Source organism: Octodon degus, unplaced genomic scaffold (genome assembly GCF_000260255.1).
Source record: "Octodon degus isolate 3935 unplaced genomic scaffold, OctDeg1.0 scaffold00120, whole genome shotgun sequence".
NCBI lineage: Eukaryota > Metazoa > Chordata > Mammalia > Rodentia > Octodontidae > Octodon > Octodon degus.
This window is the reverse complement of record NW_004524696.1, coordinates 8,600,051-8,619,034: the sequence shown is the minus strand read 5'-3', so window position 1 is coordinate 8,619,034 and position 18,984 is coordinate 8,600,051. Positions and strand designations below refer to the sequence as shown.

At 39.8% G+C, this 18,984-nt stretch overlaps 2 pseudogenes; one reads left to right on the top strand and one right to left on the bottom strand.

Moving 5' to 3' along the window:
- The first annotated feature begins 669 nt into the window (after positions 1-669).
- Positions 670-1,829, top strand: LOC101582905 (annotated as a pseudogene).
- A 7,505-nt stretch (positions 1,830-9,334) lies between these two features.
- Positions 9,335-10,778, bottom strand: LOC101582498 (annotated as a pseudogene).
- Between the last annotated feature and the right edge of the window lie 8,206 nt (positions 10,779-18,984).

Sequence of the window (18,984 nt, the reverse complement as noted above, 5' to 3'; positions counted from 1 at the left end):
TGGCCTCAAATGCAAGGCAGTGCTGCTTCATCCTCCTGAGTACTGAGATTATAGGTGTGCACTTCCACACCCAATCCAGTTTCTTGAGATTCTGTTAGATGTTCTTGAATTATGATTCCATGGAAACCAAAACCCTTCAGTCTATCCAGTGACAAACTGTATTATACTCCCATCTCTTGCTCTACCTCTTGCCAGGCAGGGAGTGGAGTGATTGGAGCTTCCCTGTCACCTCTTGAAATGTCCCTCAGTGGATCACTGTACATCTGCACAGTGTTGTATGACTGCATTTCTTTTTTTTTTCTTCAAAATTTTATTGATAAACAGCAATGAGACAGCTTCACATCAAATCAGAAGTACCGATTCAACAAATAACCCACTGCATATATTCTTAGTGGTTAATTGCTGTACAAGATGCAGACTTGAGATCCTATTTACAAACACCATTAGAACAAATCATTCTTTTCATTAAGAGAATGCAACTATATATTTATCCTAACTACTTTGAATACACAGATACAAAATGGACATTCATCTGTATACCCCATTTTTTCTAAGTTCTGTTATTGAATATTATAGGTGTGTAAACTCAGCAAAATATTCTAAAAGAGTCTAGTAGCCCATAATAGCATTGGGTCTTGACTGCATTTCTTGATGTTAGAACTAGAAGTAATGCTTTTGGCAAAACACATGAGTCCAAATCAATTAAAGAAAATAACAGGAGTAAATGCTAGCTCTGTACCAAATATATAAATGAAAAAAAAAAATGACTACCAGTCCATAGAAGAATTGAAGGATAACTTCAAACTAATGTGCACCAATGCCATGATTTACAACAAACCAGAGACTATTATAAAGCCCTAAGCTTTTGCACCTGCTCGGGCCACCCCTCCTGTCCCTCTCTCAGACAGGAGCTTTCTTTCCTTCAATAAATATATTCTGCTCATTAAAAAAAAAATAATAATAAGCTTTTGCACTCAGGAATGAAAATTCCTAGCCAGAAGAGAATTCAGAGCCTAAAACAGAGTTCATGTCTGAGCTGCAGAAAACCCAAAAGCAGAAAGGAACAAAATAACCACAGTGTTACTTGAATTACAGGCCTAACAGTTCATATGGTCTACATAGATGACTCCACTTCTAGAAATGCCAGCAAAGGTGATTCCGATTTAAGCTGTTCAACCTATGGGGAACACTCTGACCTTCCAAGTGAGTTCAATGTCCACGAGTTTTTGACGACATGCCAAGGTTATCCCTAGGTTATGGCAGATAGTTTACTGGATGTTTTCATGAAAGGAGGGCATTCTAGGACCCTACAAGAGTTGGAGACATTATCACCTGATGATGAAGACCAGACCAGGACACTTGCTTCACACAGCAAAAGGAATGGAGATTACATAAGTCGAGCCAGCAGGGTATTTGTACTCCAGCACTCAGGACAGGCTCACAGCACTGAAAGCAGTAACAAACTTCGGTGCTCCAATTGAAGTTTTTTACTCTGAAGAGGCTGAAGTGTACCAGAGGAAACTTGGTGTGATCATAAGATTGCTCAGGGAACTCCAGGAAGCACAGAACGAGCAGCAGAGCACCAGACCCCCTGCCAATATGATCTGTCTCTTGGGTCCATCACACAGAGAAATGCACATTGCTGAGCAAGTGGCAAATAAAGAGTTGCACAGCAAGCCACTCTAGGTAATATTGTAAGCATGCATGGAATACAGAAAGCAATCAGGATTTCCATTCATTCCACAACCGTGAAAACCAATTTCATAGATTTAACAGAGGATTTGGAGTAATCTTAAAATTGACATTGCTGACTGTCGATTTGATAGGAGCTGAGGATAACTGGTATTTGATTATATATTATGTATATATTTTTTTCATTCTGAGCTTTGAAATGCTCTTCAAAAGATACTATTTGAAAGTTGTGTTTTAAATTAAACTTTGGAACAATAAAAACAGTTCTCAGGTGGGCTTTCCATAGCCAGAACCACATTGTCTCAGTTCAGCTGGTGTTACAAGTTGACCATTAGTTAATTCACCACAGATGAGAAGGAGATAGAGGAGAAATAATAAAATATTCCTTGTACAGGAACCTAATAACCTAAATTAATAGAAGCACTATGTGCTAGAACATGGGATAAAATTGATAATAAGACTGAAAATGCAGGTATTGGAACTGGAGCACAAGGGAGGGAAGAAAGGGGTTTAAAAAAAGAAAAACAAGCTATAGTTTGTAACCATTTCCCAAGATAGCTGTAAACTGCATATACCACAATCGTGTACTCATAAAATAAAATTAATATGAATAAAGAACAACAAAACCAAAGGAAAAAAGAAAGAAAAAAGATAGATCGATTGATTTTGGATCTCTTTCCCTGTTATCTATATTTTTCCCACATTTTAAGAAAACCACCCTTACTTTAATTGATAGATGAAAGCACAAAATGTATACATTTAAATGTAATTCCTTGTGATGTGGGTACATATATAAGCATTGTGCAATCAGTTTACACATATCTATCTCTTCAAACATTTATCATTTCTTTATTACAAAAATATCCAAATTTCCTTCTTAGCACTTCAAAATATACAATACGTAGTTGTTCCTTATAATCACCCTTCATTTCCAATAGTATGCTAGAACTGACTACTCTTATCTCCTTAGTGCTATTTTATTCTTTAACCTTATGCCCACTTTCAAATTGGGTATTATTTACTAAATCTTACAATTCTTTATATGTGTGTGTTGTATTTTATGTGTCTTAGTTCCTCTTTCCTGAAAGAGGAAACCTTTTAAATTTATTAATTTGCTCTTTTAAAGCTAGAGTTTTCTTTCCAATAGTTAACATTTTGACCTAATGCAACACTGAACTCATGAAGACTTATGGTTTTACACTGTCTCAGTTACTCTTCTCTTGTTTCTGGGATGAATACCTGACACCCAAAATGAAGGAAGGAAAGGTTTATTTAGCTCACAGTAAATGGAGGTTTCAGTCCATACTCCGCTGTCTCCAAGGCAAAGTGACACATGGCAGAGAGCAGCCATTCTTAGTGGCAGCAAAGAGCAAAAGCAAAAAGAAAAGCATCAGTTTAGGCAGCTAGATAGCCTCTCTCCCCTCCTCACATTATAATGCAGAGCATCTACCCCAGGGTGCTCACACCCTAATCCCAGCATTAGATCATGAATCAATCATAAGCTCCAGAAGCCACCCCACGGCTGCATGAGGCTTTTGAGGGGCGACTAGACACACCATAGCATATACCTTACATTTATTTTTATCATATATAGGATAAATTTTCATATTTGATGTTACAACCTGTCATTTTGATTTGGGTCCAGATATCATGCCAAAGACTTATGACTGGATCTAGTGTGTGCTGAAATTAGGAGTGTGTGATTACTAAATCAGTTCACTAGATGGACTATAAAAGGGTCAGAAAGAAGCTTCTATTGTTGCTCAGACTTTATGCTTGCAACGTCTTTCTTCTTCCTGCCATGGACTGTTTCTTCTCTGCGATGCCTCTGTGCTGTGCCACCATGTTTTGGAGCCAGCCAACTATGAAGTGAAACTGCTACAAACTCTGTGATAATGAAATCTTTACTCCCTTAACTTTTGATGTTGAGTAGTTTGTCTCAACAATGAGAAAAATAACTAAGACAGAATTTGCTACCACAGAAATGGAGTGATTTCTGGGACTATCTGACTACATGGTTCAGGAGCCTTTGAAACTGCCTAGTGGGAAGAGTTTGGAAAGGTTCTGAGATGCTGGCCAAAAAAGAAGCCCTAGAATTCTTGAGTCTGTGCTTGATGGAAGAGTCTGGCCAGATCTCAGAAGACCAGAATGCTGAGGGAATGATGATGATAAAGACCAAGCTCAGGAGGTATCTATTGAGAAGGACTGCACTGGATGTTGGACTTCAGAACATGTGTCCATGTTATGCACTGGCAGAAAGTTTGTATTTTGCTGGTGTCTGGAAACTGCCTGAGACTGAGATGAAGAATAGTGGACTATTTAATCTTCCAGAAGAAATTTCAAGGCAGTCTAATGTCGAGGCTATGGCATGGTCACTGTTATGAGCTTATAGCCAGATCTATGTTGAAAATCAAGAGCAAAGAACCCAGAAGAATGATTAAAATGTTGTAAATTTAACCATAAATGAGCTCCAGTAAAGTTACAGACTGCAAAACTGGAACTGAGGAGAGATTTTTCTCTGAAAAGACTAGCAAGAAAAAGCCAAGTATTTCAGAAGACAATAAAAAAGGTGTCCTGAGGACAACTCAAGAACAAGCAGGATGCCAGCCTTTGCAGCTTCAGAGTAGCAAAGGTAAAAGACTGTTTTGACAAGAAAGCATCAGAGCACCATGTTCCAGAATGGTGCTGGTCTGGAGAATTTGTTCCTTGGGGGTAGATTCAGAGTGCTCAGGGATCCAGACACTTGACCCCTGCAGACAAGAGAAAAGGAAGTCTGGCTACTGCTCCAACTGGCAGTAGATCCTGGCATCATCCACTATTGCTAGTTTTAGGTCCATAATGAGTGCAAGAGTTCTTTCACCCAAATTTCAGAAGTAGGCCTTGGAGACCAACCAGTGTGCCCCTGAGAGGGCAGTGTGTGATGATGTGAGTGTGAAGCCAAAGGTACAGTGGAGACCCCAGAAGTTTGAAAAAAACAGGATCATGGGTTCTCTGAGAAAAACTGCACAGAGGGAGCAGAGCTACCCCCAAAAATAAGCCATGGGAACCATAAAAATAACAGTGTCATTGGGGGGAGCCAACCAACCCATTTGGAGTTCACATCTTGTGATAGATTGCCTATGATGCTGGACATGGAACTACAGGAAATAATGTTTGTTTTGCTGGGCTTTGGATTTGCTTTGGTCCCATTCCACTCCCACCCCACTCTCCTTTGTAACTTTTGGAATAGAAATGTCTATTGTGTGCTGTTGAATGTTACAAGTGTCTAACTTCCTTTTCATTTGAACGGTACTCACAGCTAAGAGTTTGCCTTAAATCTCAGAGGAGACTGGACAAGGATTTTTCAGCAATTGTGATACTGTTAGGGCATTAAAAACTGTAGGAGATTTTTTTTTTTTTTTTTTTTTTTTTTTTTTCCGGAGTCCGGGATTGAACTCAGACCCTTGCGCTTGCCGAGGAAACACTTATTCTACTGAGTCATCTCCCTGGCCTCTAAATGCCTTTTCATAAAGAGATGTGCATGAGTCTTTGGGGAGCCAGGGGCAGAATGTTATGGCTTGTGTCTACATGGCAACCAAAAGTCTCATGCAGCCATAGGTGGGGCTTTTTCTTAGGTGACTGAATCTAGGGTGTGATGCTGCAATTAAGGGTGTGTGATGACAAAATCAGTTTAACCACTCTAAGTCCTGTAGTCTAGATAGAATATAAAAGAATCATAAAGAAGTTACTATTGATGTTCTGCTTGTAACTTCTGCCATCTTCCTGCCATGGAGTTTTTCCTCTGAAATGCCCCTGTGCCACACCACTCTGCCAAGAAGCCAACCATGAAGTGAAACCTTTAGAAACTGTGAGCTAGTGAAAACTTTCCTCCCTTAACTTTGGGTGTTGTAAGATACCTGTGAAGCTTATATTCTGTATTTCTCCACTGAGGGAGTGCATTATCTTTTGCCCTTGAATTCTCAGATTTTTCTACCTTTTCTGCTGTCAACAGTAAATAAATATAGGTCTGTATGATCTCTGCCCCTCTTGTCTTCTATGGTGGCTTTTCAGCCAGCCTTGGTAATCTGACATGCACGTCCTGATGAACACAGAGGATTCCTGAGGAAGACACCCTGAAAATGTTTGGAGCTGTGCCCTTTGTAGCACTGTGCTTCCCACACTCTGTAGTTCCTGTCCAGTTGCCTTCACTTCCTCAGTTGCTAAATTTCCACCTTCCACTTGGAGACCTTACATTAAGCTTGGGTCTTCTACATTTTGTCTTTGTAATCCTCTGGAGATGTTCAAATTGGGACATGTGTAGGATTTATTTCATTTACTTCAGCTCTATAAATATTTTGTCCTATAATATCTGATTTTCAGAAGATAACCTTATCAACTAGTTTAATTACATTAAATAGAATTCCATATTTATTGCATCCTAATGGAAAGCTAATGATTTTAATTTCCTTTTTTTGTATTCTTCATATAAAAGAACTTTTTAAAAAGTTGTATGATATTCTTATTTTTTTGTAGTGTCCATCTGTTTAAAAAATTTTGGGGAGGACATGGGAAATCACTTAAATGGGCATGAGGTAGGACAAAACTATGGTCGGCCAATAAGGTTACAAGTACCATTTCTCAGGTAAAATTGATTAAATCTAGGACCAAATGGAGAAGCAAGTCAGGTAGCAAGCAGGCATGAATATAGAACAGGAGTTTATATGGTAGCCAGCCGGTAGTGGTTGGATTAGTGACTTTTCCTGGCTTCCTCAAGATGATGATCAATCCCAGATGTTTATCTTTAGAGAGAATGAATTACAGAAATTCATGGATTTTTTCATCTGAAAAGATTCAAGATACAAATCAAGCATTAAGTATGTAAAAGAAATGTAAAAGGTTGGATATACCTAATCTCAGTATTGATGACAAATACTAGCTGATTCTTGAGAACTATGGGACTGACACTGATTTGCTTTCAAAGCTGTATATGAAGCAGAAACATGATCCTCCTCTGGTTCAAGACCAGCCTCCCACTGCTGGGAGGATCTTGTGGGCATGTCAGCTCTTCCACAGAATCCAGCAACGCTTGCAGATCTTCCAGCAGCACCCAACTGTGCTGAGGACACCCGAGGCAAAGCCTATAATTTGCCATTACAACAGGGTGGCCAGAGTTCTCCTGGAGTTAAAGATTGTCTACACAGAGCATGGCTTCAACAGATCGAAGGAATTCACTTGGGTCCGGAGGCTTCTTTGTTGGTGAAGGCTCCTGGCACCGGGGAACTGTTTGTGAACTTTGATCGTCAGATATTAATATAATTTAGAAAACAGAATGCATGTCACAGATGGTTCTGGAAGTCACCATTTTCATTTTCTGCCCTCTTTTAGAAATGGGATATATATAAAAAAAGAACTTTAGTAACATAAAGAGTTGTCATTTCTGTTGAAGACAGCATGCAACCTCAGATATAATGGCTTTTAACAAACATTCCGTGATATCTTGTAGTTCTGATATGAACAGGGCTTGAAAGATGCACTCAACTTGCTTATGGACTGGAGCATCCATGTGTGACGCTCACTTTGGAGGCCTCAGATTAGTAGAATTTCAGGAGAATGTGGTAAGAAAGTGAATAAGGAGACAGCCATATGCCCTTTAGGCCGGCCTGGAATGTCTCATAGCATCTCTTCAGACATGCCCTGTTAGTCTCTGTCAGCTTGCATCAGTTTCAGGGAGGGCATAGAGAACCAATCCTATGTGAACAAGAAGGGTAAAAATATTTTAAAGCCTCCACAGTTGTAAATCATACTTGAACATGTAAATTATCTGAATGATAACATAACACCATGATTATATCATGTGAGTTGAAAGAGTTAAATGTTCCTTCTCATTATGGAATAAGGACTTTTTTTTTTTTTTTCCTTGAATGCCTTCAGGGCACTTTTGGATGTCTGGAGTGTTGTGGGGATCGAACTACAGCAACCTGAGGCTGCCAGCATTGTGGAAGCAGCCACTTAAAGAATGGAGCTAGTTCCAGGCCCCCTCCCTTCTCATTATGAATGACTGAAAGAGCAGGTCTTGACATTTTTGAAGGATGATCTAAATGCACGTTTTTTAATATTTAACAATTGTCAGGCTTATGCAAAGTAGCTGAGACTTGGAAGAGCCTTGAAACAAGAAGAGCTGAGCCAGCATAGGCTAGACGTTATGCATAGAGCTTCTGAAACTTATTTGATTGAGGTTCAAACCATTATCTTTGGTTAAATTGCTTTATCTTCTAAGCCCTGGCTTCTCATTTGTATAATACCTCTTGGGGTTAAAGGATTAAAAATGAGAATTAGAAAGCCTGCTGGAGGCAGATTCTATGAACTGTTTCCCAGGTAAAATAAGTGATAGACATTGAAAAATAGGTAAGCAGTACATAAAGGCTTTAGGATATATTGTTATGGTTTGTGTCTGCTTGTCCCCCCAAAGCCTCATGTAAATTATGGGGTAGACACTGCTGGAGGAATGATCAGGGGCTTGATGGGTGGGGCCAGAGGACCAGGGTGGGGCCCAAGAGGCTGGGCCAGAGAGGTGTGAACCATTAAACTGGTTAGCTTGTGCTTTCTGAGAGATGTGGAGAGGGTCATCTTGAACATGGCATTGCCTCAGCCTCTCCTCCAGTGTCTTGAAACCTCCAATAACTGTGAGCTAAATAAATCTTTCCTTCCCTCATTTTGAGTGTCAGGTATTTGTCCCAGCAATGAGAGAAGAGTAACTAAGACATACATATAAGTAACTGCTAATAGAACCATTAAATTTAGGCTTTCTTCAAGTGCCTTTCTTGGAACTTGAACAGGTGTTATAAAAATTGAGGAAAAGAATTATATGAAGAAAGCCTGTTTGGGAAATGTTGCATGTAAAAAATTCTCAGGGCCCTTTAGGGGTCTTTGTATCCTTATGGTAGAATCATTAATATGAATTACACTGAGGAAAAGTAGAGATATTGTAAACAGAGTTTTGCAGACATATCAATCCAAGGATCATTTTTATTATGAATCATGTTGGAGTTAGTACCCCAAGGAAACATTTTAGAAATTATTGATCCAACTCAAAGTTACTATGATCTGTATTATAATTGCAGATTTAAAACAATTGTATATAAGAAACACATTAAAGTTACCTTCTGGGGCCAGGGAGATAGCTCAGTAGAATAAGCTCTTGTCTGGCAAGCGCAGGATCCTGAGTTCAATCCCTGGTACTGCAAAAAAGCAAAGTTACCTTCTTATATTTAATGATTGTTACTATTAACATTATGTTTGAAGGTAGAAGACTGTCAAAAATGCTAACATCCAGACAAATTCTTCAATGTTATACAGTAAGTAAATTTTAATAGGAAACCAATATCCCTAAGGTTTGGACCACAAATTCTCCCTCTGACAACAGCTAGAAAAATATTGATTGATCATCTCCTGTGTTTCAGCTATAGGGTCAGGCACTTGAACAAAGCAGGTGAAATTCTTGGCTTTGCATAACTTATGAAGATGATTCTTTACTTACTATGGGATTCCATATCAATGGATATATTATTAAATTGAAAATATCTTAAGTCAAAAATGCATCAAATAGTCTAACTTACTGGATATTATAGCCTATTTTAGCCTACTTGAAATGTGATCAGAACATTTATGTGAGCCTACAGGGGGCAAAATCATTTAACACAAAGCCTATTTTATATGGAAGTACAGAATATCATGTAGTTTATTGAATACATGTATCAAAATGTTGGTGACATAAAATACTCTTGAGTTAAAAACAATTAAATAAAAAACAATGTTTTCAGTCAGGGCCTCACTATATAGTTCAGACTGGTCTTCAATTCACTAGATAGTCCAGGTTGACCTTGAACTTGTGGCTATTCTCCTCAAATACTGGGACTACAGGCATGCACTGCTATACCTAGCTGTAGCATCCAGCTTTTACTTAAACTCTATAACTCTTTCTTTCTTTCTTTCTTTCTTTCTTTCTTTCTTTCTTTCTTTCTTTCTTTCTTTCTTTCTTTTTGAATTCAACAAGTATTTATTGAGTGCGTGTTATGTGCTAGGTATTGTTCCAGGTACTTGGGTCACAGAGAACAAAGAGCCCTGCATTCTGCTTGTGACCCTGGGCAAATCTCCGTACCTCTCTGCACCTGTTGGCAGCTGCCCAACAGGGGAATAAGCAGGATGGGCTTGGACATGGATACTGTGGTGTACTGCAGAAATGACAGGCTACTTGCCCAACCCTCCACCCAGACAGCACGGAGGGCTGCAAGTTGATTTTTAATAATAAAGTACAGCAGGGAGAGTGTGGAGGGAGTGGTGCCATGCTGGCTGTTGACCTGTGGTGGTGCTGGTAGCAGGGCCCACACGAGCTATACAAACTGCTGCTGCTGCTGCTGCTGCTGCTGCTGCTGCTGCTGCTGCTGCTGCTGCTGCTGCTGCTGCTGCTGCTGCTTGATGGCAGCCTTGTTGGCAAGGTCCTTGGCTTTCTCTTTAGCTGTTAGTGCTGTCTCCTTTGCCTTCTCCTTGTCTTCCTTGGCTGTCTTCACCAGTGTTTTGGAAGGGGCCTCACCTTGTAGCTTGGCCAAAATGTATTCAAAATCCTTCATAGTCTTGGTCACATTACTTTTGAACCAGGCAAGGCCAAATTCCTGGACAGCTCTGGAGACACCAAATAAGCTAGAGGAGACCCAGGCTTCCTGACAGATTTCAGTCCAACCACTGTTGTCCAAGTTCACACAGTAAACACATCGTTCCTCCACCACCATCAGCTGGGCATAGTTGATGTTCCAGGTGAAGGTAGTCATGGTCTGATTCTGTGGGTCCACTATAGAGTCCTCCAGGATGTACAATGAGTGAGCAACATTGGCAGGAAACAATCGCTCTGCCCAGTGGGGTATCCTGTTGGTCTTGGTCAGAAGTCTCTGAGACAGGAGCTTCTGGTCAGGGGTCACCTCCCGGTGTACTATGTCTTCCGTCAAGACATGTTTGCTGTAGGGATTCGGGTATCGCTGCCAGAAGGCAATGAACACTTGGTCCCAAGAACTTTGGAGCATGCTCTGACCCAGGAAATACTTCACGATTGTCATGGCTTAGGTGAGCTCAGTAAGAGTACAGCATCAGGGGAGAAGAAGCCAGAAGGCAGGCAGAGACCAGGCCAGGCCCGGCTCGGCGCATGCCCACCAGGTTCGCCCTTCAGTCACGGACTTGCTGCGCCCCAGTCACTGCTGCCGCCATGAGGGGGAGTACAGCCACGCAACACTTCCAGCGCAGCAGTAACATTTTCTTTTATTTCTCAAAATAAGATTTTGTTAAGGGTTTCATATCTGCATGCAGTATAGCTTCCATTTGGTCCTTTTAATTTTTTTTAAAATTTAATTTAATTTTATTCTTTTCAAACTAAATTGGTAGGACAGTTTCAATAATTAACACATTGCATACATTCTTCCTAGTGGTTATTTGCTGTACAAGATGCGGACATGATATCCTATTTACAAACACTATTAGAACAAGTCCCTCTATTCATTAAGAGAATGTAACTATATATCTATCCTAACCATTTTGAATACACAGATACAAAATGGACATTCATCTGTATTCCCTTTTTTTGTTAAGTTCCGTTATTTGAATATTATAGGTGTATTAACTCAGCAAAATATTCTAAAAGAGTCCAGTAGTCCATAATAGTATTGGGGCTTCAGCTTGACTGGCAATGTTAGAAATTGTTGACCTGAGTCCCCTACAGTTCAACATAACAGCATGGCTTTTCTTATACTTCATTTTTATACTTTTCTGCTGGATGGTTAAGAGCAAGGTAAAGCAGGACCTATGCAACAGGAGTTGTAGCTTTTAGGTCTGATAAAGCAGTCAAATCCCCTCAGGATTTATCCTGAGATCCTGTACCTCAGATTGTAGAACCTTTGTCAGTGTCAGCCATGTGGATGAGTCACAGCCATTGTGACTCTGTGGATGAGTCACAGCCAATGTGCTCTCTGTAAAAGCCTGAGAGAATGATTTCTCTCCATGTGACTCTCCTTAGGCACACTCTACATCTTTGATCATTTTCCTCTTTGGCCCCATAATCTTCTTGATCAGAAAATTTGGGACACTACCAAGGTACATGATGTTACAGTACAAGTTCTCATATGTCCTGAGTTTTAATTGACCTTGGAAGGCTAGGGCCAAAATGTTGGATTTTCTTGCGGCCCTCCTTAGCTTGTTAACCCTCCAGAAGAAAAGCTTATTGTTATTACCATACAACCTAGGCTGTTAAGCTTAACCTCAGTATCTGTCTGAATATCAAACAACTTAGGCATAATACGGAACAGGTATTTCCATCAAGTATTGATATGTTGAACTTTAAGTCTCTACAGAATATGATGAAAAAACATTTAAAAATTAGAATATATTTTTAAAAATAGGCATAAAGAATTATATAATTCTTATGCTTACACATAAGTGCAAAAATCTAACCATATACAACCTTGAAGCAGGACAGTCCCACAACATTCTTTTTCCTGTCTCTTGCCTTCATTCTGTCCCTTTAATTTGTGAATTTATTTACTTTTCTGTGTTACATCCAGGACTTTTCTTTAGTGATCAATAATTCTTGACCTTCTGAGTAGATTTTAGCCTTATGGTAGTGAGGGTTTTCTAGAATTTTTTGATTTTTTTTAAAAAGAGAGTACAAAATAGTATTAAAACAAAAAATTAAAAACTATACCGAATTGCACTAAACAAAATAATATGAATTTTACAGTATTTTTTATTTTGCATAGTGTTGTCTTCAAATTAGTTCTTCATATTACCAAAGTTATGCATGCAAAATTGGAAGAAAAAAGAAAAACTTATAGGAAATTAAGAAAAGAGAAAAAGGAAAAAGAATTGAAAAAAGACGAAACTATTTAAGCATTAACTTCCCCTTTCCATAGACCAGAAGAAATCCACAGTACAATTGTCTAAACCATCTTGCTTACATATATAGGAATGTCTCTTTTAATTACTCCCTTTCCTGTCCTTTTCTTCATCTCAGTAAGGCAGTGACGTATTGAATTGTGAGGCTTTGCACACTCATTGGATTTAATGAGGAGTAGAAAGACTTTCAACCAGCCTTTTGCTCTTTCATAAGACAATGGTTATGGAACTATTTTCTGTAGAACTTTTTTCTCTCTGTTGATTGGAGTAATTCTCTACATAACTTTTCTAACTTGCCTGGAAGTAGAGTACAGGAAGCCACATGAGATCTGTGAACAAGATAATGAATTCTTATATTTCTCAGTTTGGAACCTGTCTACTTTACCTAGCAAATAATTATTCTATCAAAGAGTATAAAACTAGAAGTAGGAATCAGACTACATGAAGTTGTGTAAGGTAATAGTCAGTGTATTTAGAAGGATTTTTGGTTTTTTTGGCTGGTTCAGGATGCCTTAAGGGCAGGTCTGGTAAGGCATGAGGATTTGGGGATCAAACCACAGCATCCTGAAGCTGACTGCTTTGTTTAAGCAGGCACTTAAACAACTGAGCTAATGGACAGATCCCCCACCTAGTCAGTGTAGTTAACCCTCTATGACAAAATAGTATATGCTTTAGAAATATAGATATGAGACAAAAGCCTAATGTCCCAAGAGAACAGGGAACAATAGACAGAGCCCAAGGAGAGCTGCTGTCTGTCACTTGTAAATTCCTGGCAAAATGGGATTCAAGGCTGCAGATAACAGCTTGTCCTGCAGGTACCCTGTTCTTTGATCCCTTGCTGGGATGTTATCAGCTAGCATTTGTGTGGACCTAGTGTTAGGCAAATGGTGGAAGTCAGTAGAGATAGTAGTTTGTGTTCATTTAAGTAATTATGCACATTCCTTAGCCTGCCTTTAGCCCTCAATAAATGTGAGATGCTTCTGAGGCTCTTAGCTCACTTGGAGAGAGACTAATCTCAGTGAGACCTCTAAAGCTACATTCATCAGGCCTTCTCACCATTTCTTTTGGCACTGACTCATAACATACAACAGTGCTTAACAATGCACATTGTTATAGTGGGGCTTGAGAAGAGGGAAGATATAAATGCACACAGTCAAGTCCCCATGCATTTAGTTTTTTTCTTTCTCTTCCTTATGGTATTAATTCTACTCTAAATATTAGCATTTCCTCAGTTACTTTTCTCTTGTTGCTGGGACAAAATACCTGACACCCAAAATTAAGGAAGGATAGGGAGCCGGGGAAATGGCCCAGTAAAATAAGTGCTTGCCTTGCAAGCACAAGGGCCTGAGTTCAATCCCCGGTTCCACCAAAAAAAAAAAAAAAAAAAAGAAAGAAAAATTAAGGAAGGAAAGATTTATTTAGCTCACAATTAGTGGATGTTTCAGTCTATACTCAACTGGCTCCAAGGCAGAGCAGCACATGGCAGAGGGCAGCCTTTCATGCTGTCAGAAAACAGCAAAGGGAGAGGCATTGGCTGCAGCTGCTAGGTAGCCTATTTTCTCTCCTTACATTGTAATGCAGATTACCTGCCCCAGGGTGGGTATAACACACCCATAATCCCAGTATTGGATCATGAATTAATCACAAACTCTTAGAGCTGCCCCTATGACTGTATGAGTCTTTGTAGGGAAACCTAGCTATAAACCATAACATTTGGCCCCTGGACCTCCAAATATTCATACACATCCCTTTATACAAAAGACACTTTAGTCCATCTCTAAGAGTTGCCAAAGTCCTACAGTTTCAGTATTGCTGAAAAGTCCAAGTCCCAAGTCTCCTCCAAAATCCAAGGCAAACTTTAAGCTGTGAACTCCTGTACAAATGAAAAGTTAAAGATTTTCAACATTCAATGGTACAAAATAAACATTACCATTCCAAATGGTACAAACAGGAATACAAAGCATTGGGACCAAAGCAAGTCCAAAATCCAGGATGGCAGACACAAAATCCTGTAGCTCCACATGGAACATTCAAAGTGATCTGTGGCAAATTGTGAGCTCCATGTGGCTCCACCTTTATGACTTTTTTTGGTTGTAGCTCCCATAGCTTCTCTTTGGCCTGTTTTGCTCTCTCCTTGCACTTTTCCTCAGATGATCCACATTCCTGGCTTTCCCAAACTTCTGGGGTTTCCACTTCATGTTAGTCTTCTCATTAGCATCTTCACACACTGCCCTCCCAGGAGTACACTACCTGGTCTCCAAGGCCTTCTGAAATCTAGGTAGAAGCCTTCTTAACCTCAGAACTCCTGCATTCTGCGTATTCCTAAAACCAGTGCCACGTAGATAATACCAAGATCTGCTGCCACCTGGAGCAGTAGCCAGATTTTCTTCTCTCTTAGCTGTAGAGGTTGAGTGCCTGGATTGCTGAGCACTCTGAACCTGATTTTGAGGAACAAATTCTCTATGCCACTACCATTGTGGAATCTGGTGTGGCCACTGCTGCCATTCTGGAACATGGTGCTCTGTAGCTTTTTCCCCAAGGCAAAGCCCCTCACTCTTACAATTCTGAGGCTGCAAAGGGTGGAGAACTGCCACCTCATGTGATGCCCTCAGGCCACCTTTTCTATTCTGTTCATGCTCAGCAATAGAGATCATCTCAGCTCTATCTTTCAGTCCACAGCTTTATTGGGCTTCCTTTCTGGCCAAACTCAAAACATTTTAAATCATCCTTCTGGGTTCCTTGCTCTTGATTCTCAACATAAATCTGACTAAAGGACCCCAACAATAGCAATGCTATTGGCTCAACATTCAACTATCTTAAAATTTCTTCTGCCAGATAAACCAGGCCATTGCACTTCATCACAGCCTCAGGCAAAGACAACATGAGCAGAATTCAGACAAACTTTCTGTCAAGCCATAACACACATCATCTGGATGCAACAACCAATGCATTATTTCTTCAAATTAGAGACCTCCCCAGCTTTGTCTTTCTAAGCAAATTTGTATCAGCATTCTGGTCTTCTGAGCTCTGACCAGAATCTCCCATACAGAACATCCAAAGCTGTTCCAGTGCTTCTCTTGTAGGAGACATCTCCAAATCTTTTCTATCTCTTCCCATAAGCCATTTCCAAAGACTTGAAATCTGTATGATCAGGTGTAGTCATAGCAATGACCCCACTCCTCTGGTATGAAATTTTGTCTTAGCCACTTTTCTCTCATTGCTGAGGCAAATACCCAACACCCAGAATTAAGAAATGAAAGGTTTACCTAGTGCTTAGTTAGTGGAGGTTTCAATCCACACTCAGCTGGCCCCAAGGAAGAGCAGCACATGGCAGAGGGCAACCTTTCTTGGCAGTGGAAAACAGCAAAGAGCAAAGGGAGGGGCAGCAGCTGGGGCTTCTAGCAAGCCTCTCTCCCCTTCTTACATTTCTTGCAGATTATCCATCCCAGTGTGAGTGTAGCACTCATATCCATAATCCCAACATTGGATCAAGAATTAATCATAAACTCTAGAAGCTACCCTAGTGATTTAATGAGGCTTTTGGGGGGACAACTAGACACAAACCGTAACACCATCCTAAACTACTCGATATTTTTACATCTAACTGCTCCAAAGTCATTAAGCATGTCTTTTATTATGGTCACCATCTCCATAGTTATCAGAGAAATTATTTCTGATTTGATTTTTTTTTCTAGAACCTCTTTCATATGCTTATTTACACTGTTACAGTCAGCCCAGGTTGATGGCTTGTGGATTGTTCACCCTGCTGCCTTCTCCCCATGTTTGTTTTTGGGGAGCTGGATATCTGGGGTTGCATCTTATGTAAATATCTTCTCATTTTATTTTTCTTTTAGTTTAATTCCTAGGTTGATGCTTGTAAATTCCTATGGTGAGTACATTTAAGAGATGGCTGCTTCTCAGAGGTGTCTTCCAGGTGTAGCTGGCTTTTGGGTTTTGAGTCTATGGCACAACCTTACTTCAATTTACTTGGGATGAGAAATTGCTGCCCATTTTGCCCAGCCCCTGATTCTTTAGCACTGGCCTATTGTATTTTTTATGAACTTTATAGGATCTCAGTCTTGGTATACACCTGGTGAGAACCATTATGTCACTTTGGTTAAAGTGATACAGGCAGAATCAAACACAGCCTAGACAATGACAAAATGAAGTAACTATTAATTTGCCACCTTTAATGGTATGATCTAGATTTGTGACTGTATAACAAAATGTAGAATGTGTTCAGTAGATAACCCTTTAATATGGAGAAACGTTTACAAAGGGTTGGCAAATAAAAGTGATCAGAGAAATAAAAGAAAAGGAAGAGACTGCAAGCAAGGGGGGAGGACAAAGGAGAATTACGCAAACTTTGGGAAAGTAGTATAGAAGAAAAGAGGGAAAGACAGAAGGAAGAAATAGAAAGAAGAACATAGTTCAACAACAGGAAACACAAAGTATGTTCACATTCATACAAAAACAAGACCAAACAGCGAAGCAAAGACAAACAAAAAAAGAGAAAAATAGAGAGAAAGAAAATACATAAGGAAGAAAATGTCCACTTCAAGGTGTGTCTGCTTGCCACTGGTAGACAATGTGGGCAGACAGAGTGCAGATCTGCATTTATCAATCCCAGAAAGCCGGCAGCAGCTGCACAATGGGATAGAAGATGATCCCAGTGAGCCTGAATTTTCTCAGGCTGCAAGCCTGGAACTACAGCAGCCCAGCCTGCTTCAGTCCTTGAGCTGGCTGTGGGCATGAACTCATGTGGGAGCCACTAAGTGGATCGAGCAGCTCCTCCAAGTCCCAAGCTCAGCTGGCCTTTCTCCATGATATCCCCTGGCCCATTGCCCTCTTTTGCAGGAGATTCAAATAAGACAACTCACCAGCCACTGCAGGTGACTGGGCCCACTGCTCCACCACACTGGTGTCTCCATGGAGCCCGCTGGGATGCTAGTGATCGTGAGCATCTGCAGTTTCAAGCCATCTCTCCCATATAACCAGTCCAGTTTCAGGTAGAAAGTGCCACCTGCCTCCTTCTTTTTCTTTGTTGAAGTATTTCTCTCTGCTCTCCCTGTGGGCTTTAATTGTCGCTTCAGTTTCTTCCTGAGTCCTTGGCACCCACTTCCCTCCTTCTTGTCTTCCTCACAATATTCATTGGAATATTGCTATATTCTGATGTTTGGGCACCAAATCTCATGCTCATCTTTCTAGTAGTCCCCTAATTGATTTTTGTTTACTGCTGTTGCATCCTGCCACCTTCATGAATCATTTATTACTTTTAATAGTTTTTTAGTTGATTCCTTTGGATTTTCTATATATAAGAGCATGTCATCTGTAAAAAGAGACACTTTCAGTTTTTCTTTTCAATCCAGATATTCTTTCTGTTTCTTGTCTAATGGCTCCACATTATTTACAGAAAGAAGTATACAAATCTGAAAATATAGAGAAACATAAACAGATGTACATATTTTTTCCTATACAGCAGTAAAGACAGGTGACAAGGGTCTCACTGTAGACAGGGCCAAGAGATCAGGGAAATAGTCCAGTTTTTCTCTCCTAGAATGTTCAAGGCTCTGGATTTGTTCCCTTCTTTAAAAAAAAATTGAATCTCACTGATGAGCTCAGAAAAAAGCAGGTCACATATGACTACATAAAATGTAATCCCATTAACACAAAACTCAACAGCATGCCAAACTATATATTATTTAGGTGTGTGTGTGTGTGTGTGTGTGTGTGTGTGTGTGTGTGTGTAAGGGAAGGCAAAATCCTTTGACATGGTCTTGCCATGTAGTTCAGAGTGGTCTTGAGCCTACTATGAAGCTCAGTTGGACTCACATTTGCACTGATCCTCCTGGTGCAAATCCCCAAGTGCTGAGACCATAGACATGCACCACCATGCCCAGCTAATGGGAAATAATTTTATGCATTTTTATATATTGGCTAAACACAGTCTTATGAGCAGTGAAATTTGATAGCAGATTTCAAGATTGTCAGAATAATTTCTTTTTGTGTATTTGCGGCTCCATTTTCAATCAACATAAATACATTACTTGTGAATTTTCAAATGGCATGTAGAGTTGCAACCAGATCTTCAGCTCAGAGAAAAACTTGATCATGGCATTTTGCTAGTTTTTGTAAGACTTGTATTCTCAGAGAAAACTATCCCTCACTTCACATCTTAAGTCTGTCATCACTTTTTCTATGTACATTTGTGCACAGTTATTTTTGAAGATGAAAAACATAAAGAGTAAAAGTAGATACAAAATTTATGATGATCACCTAACAAGCGTACTTCTATCCATCCAAACATTGCATTACTTTCACGCACACAAGGTTAGATATCCCACTAGTTTTACGTTGTCCTCATTTTTTTAGTTGAATTGT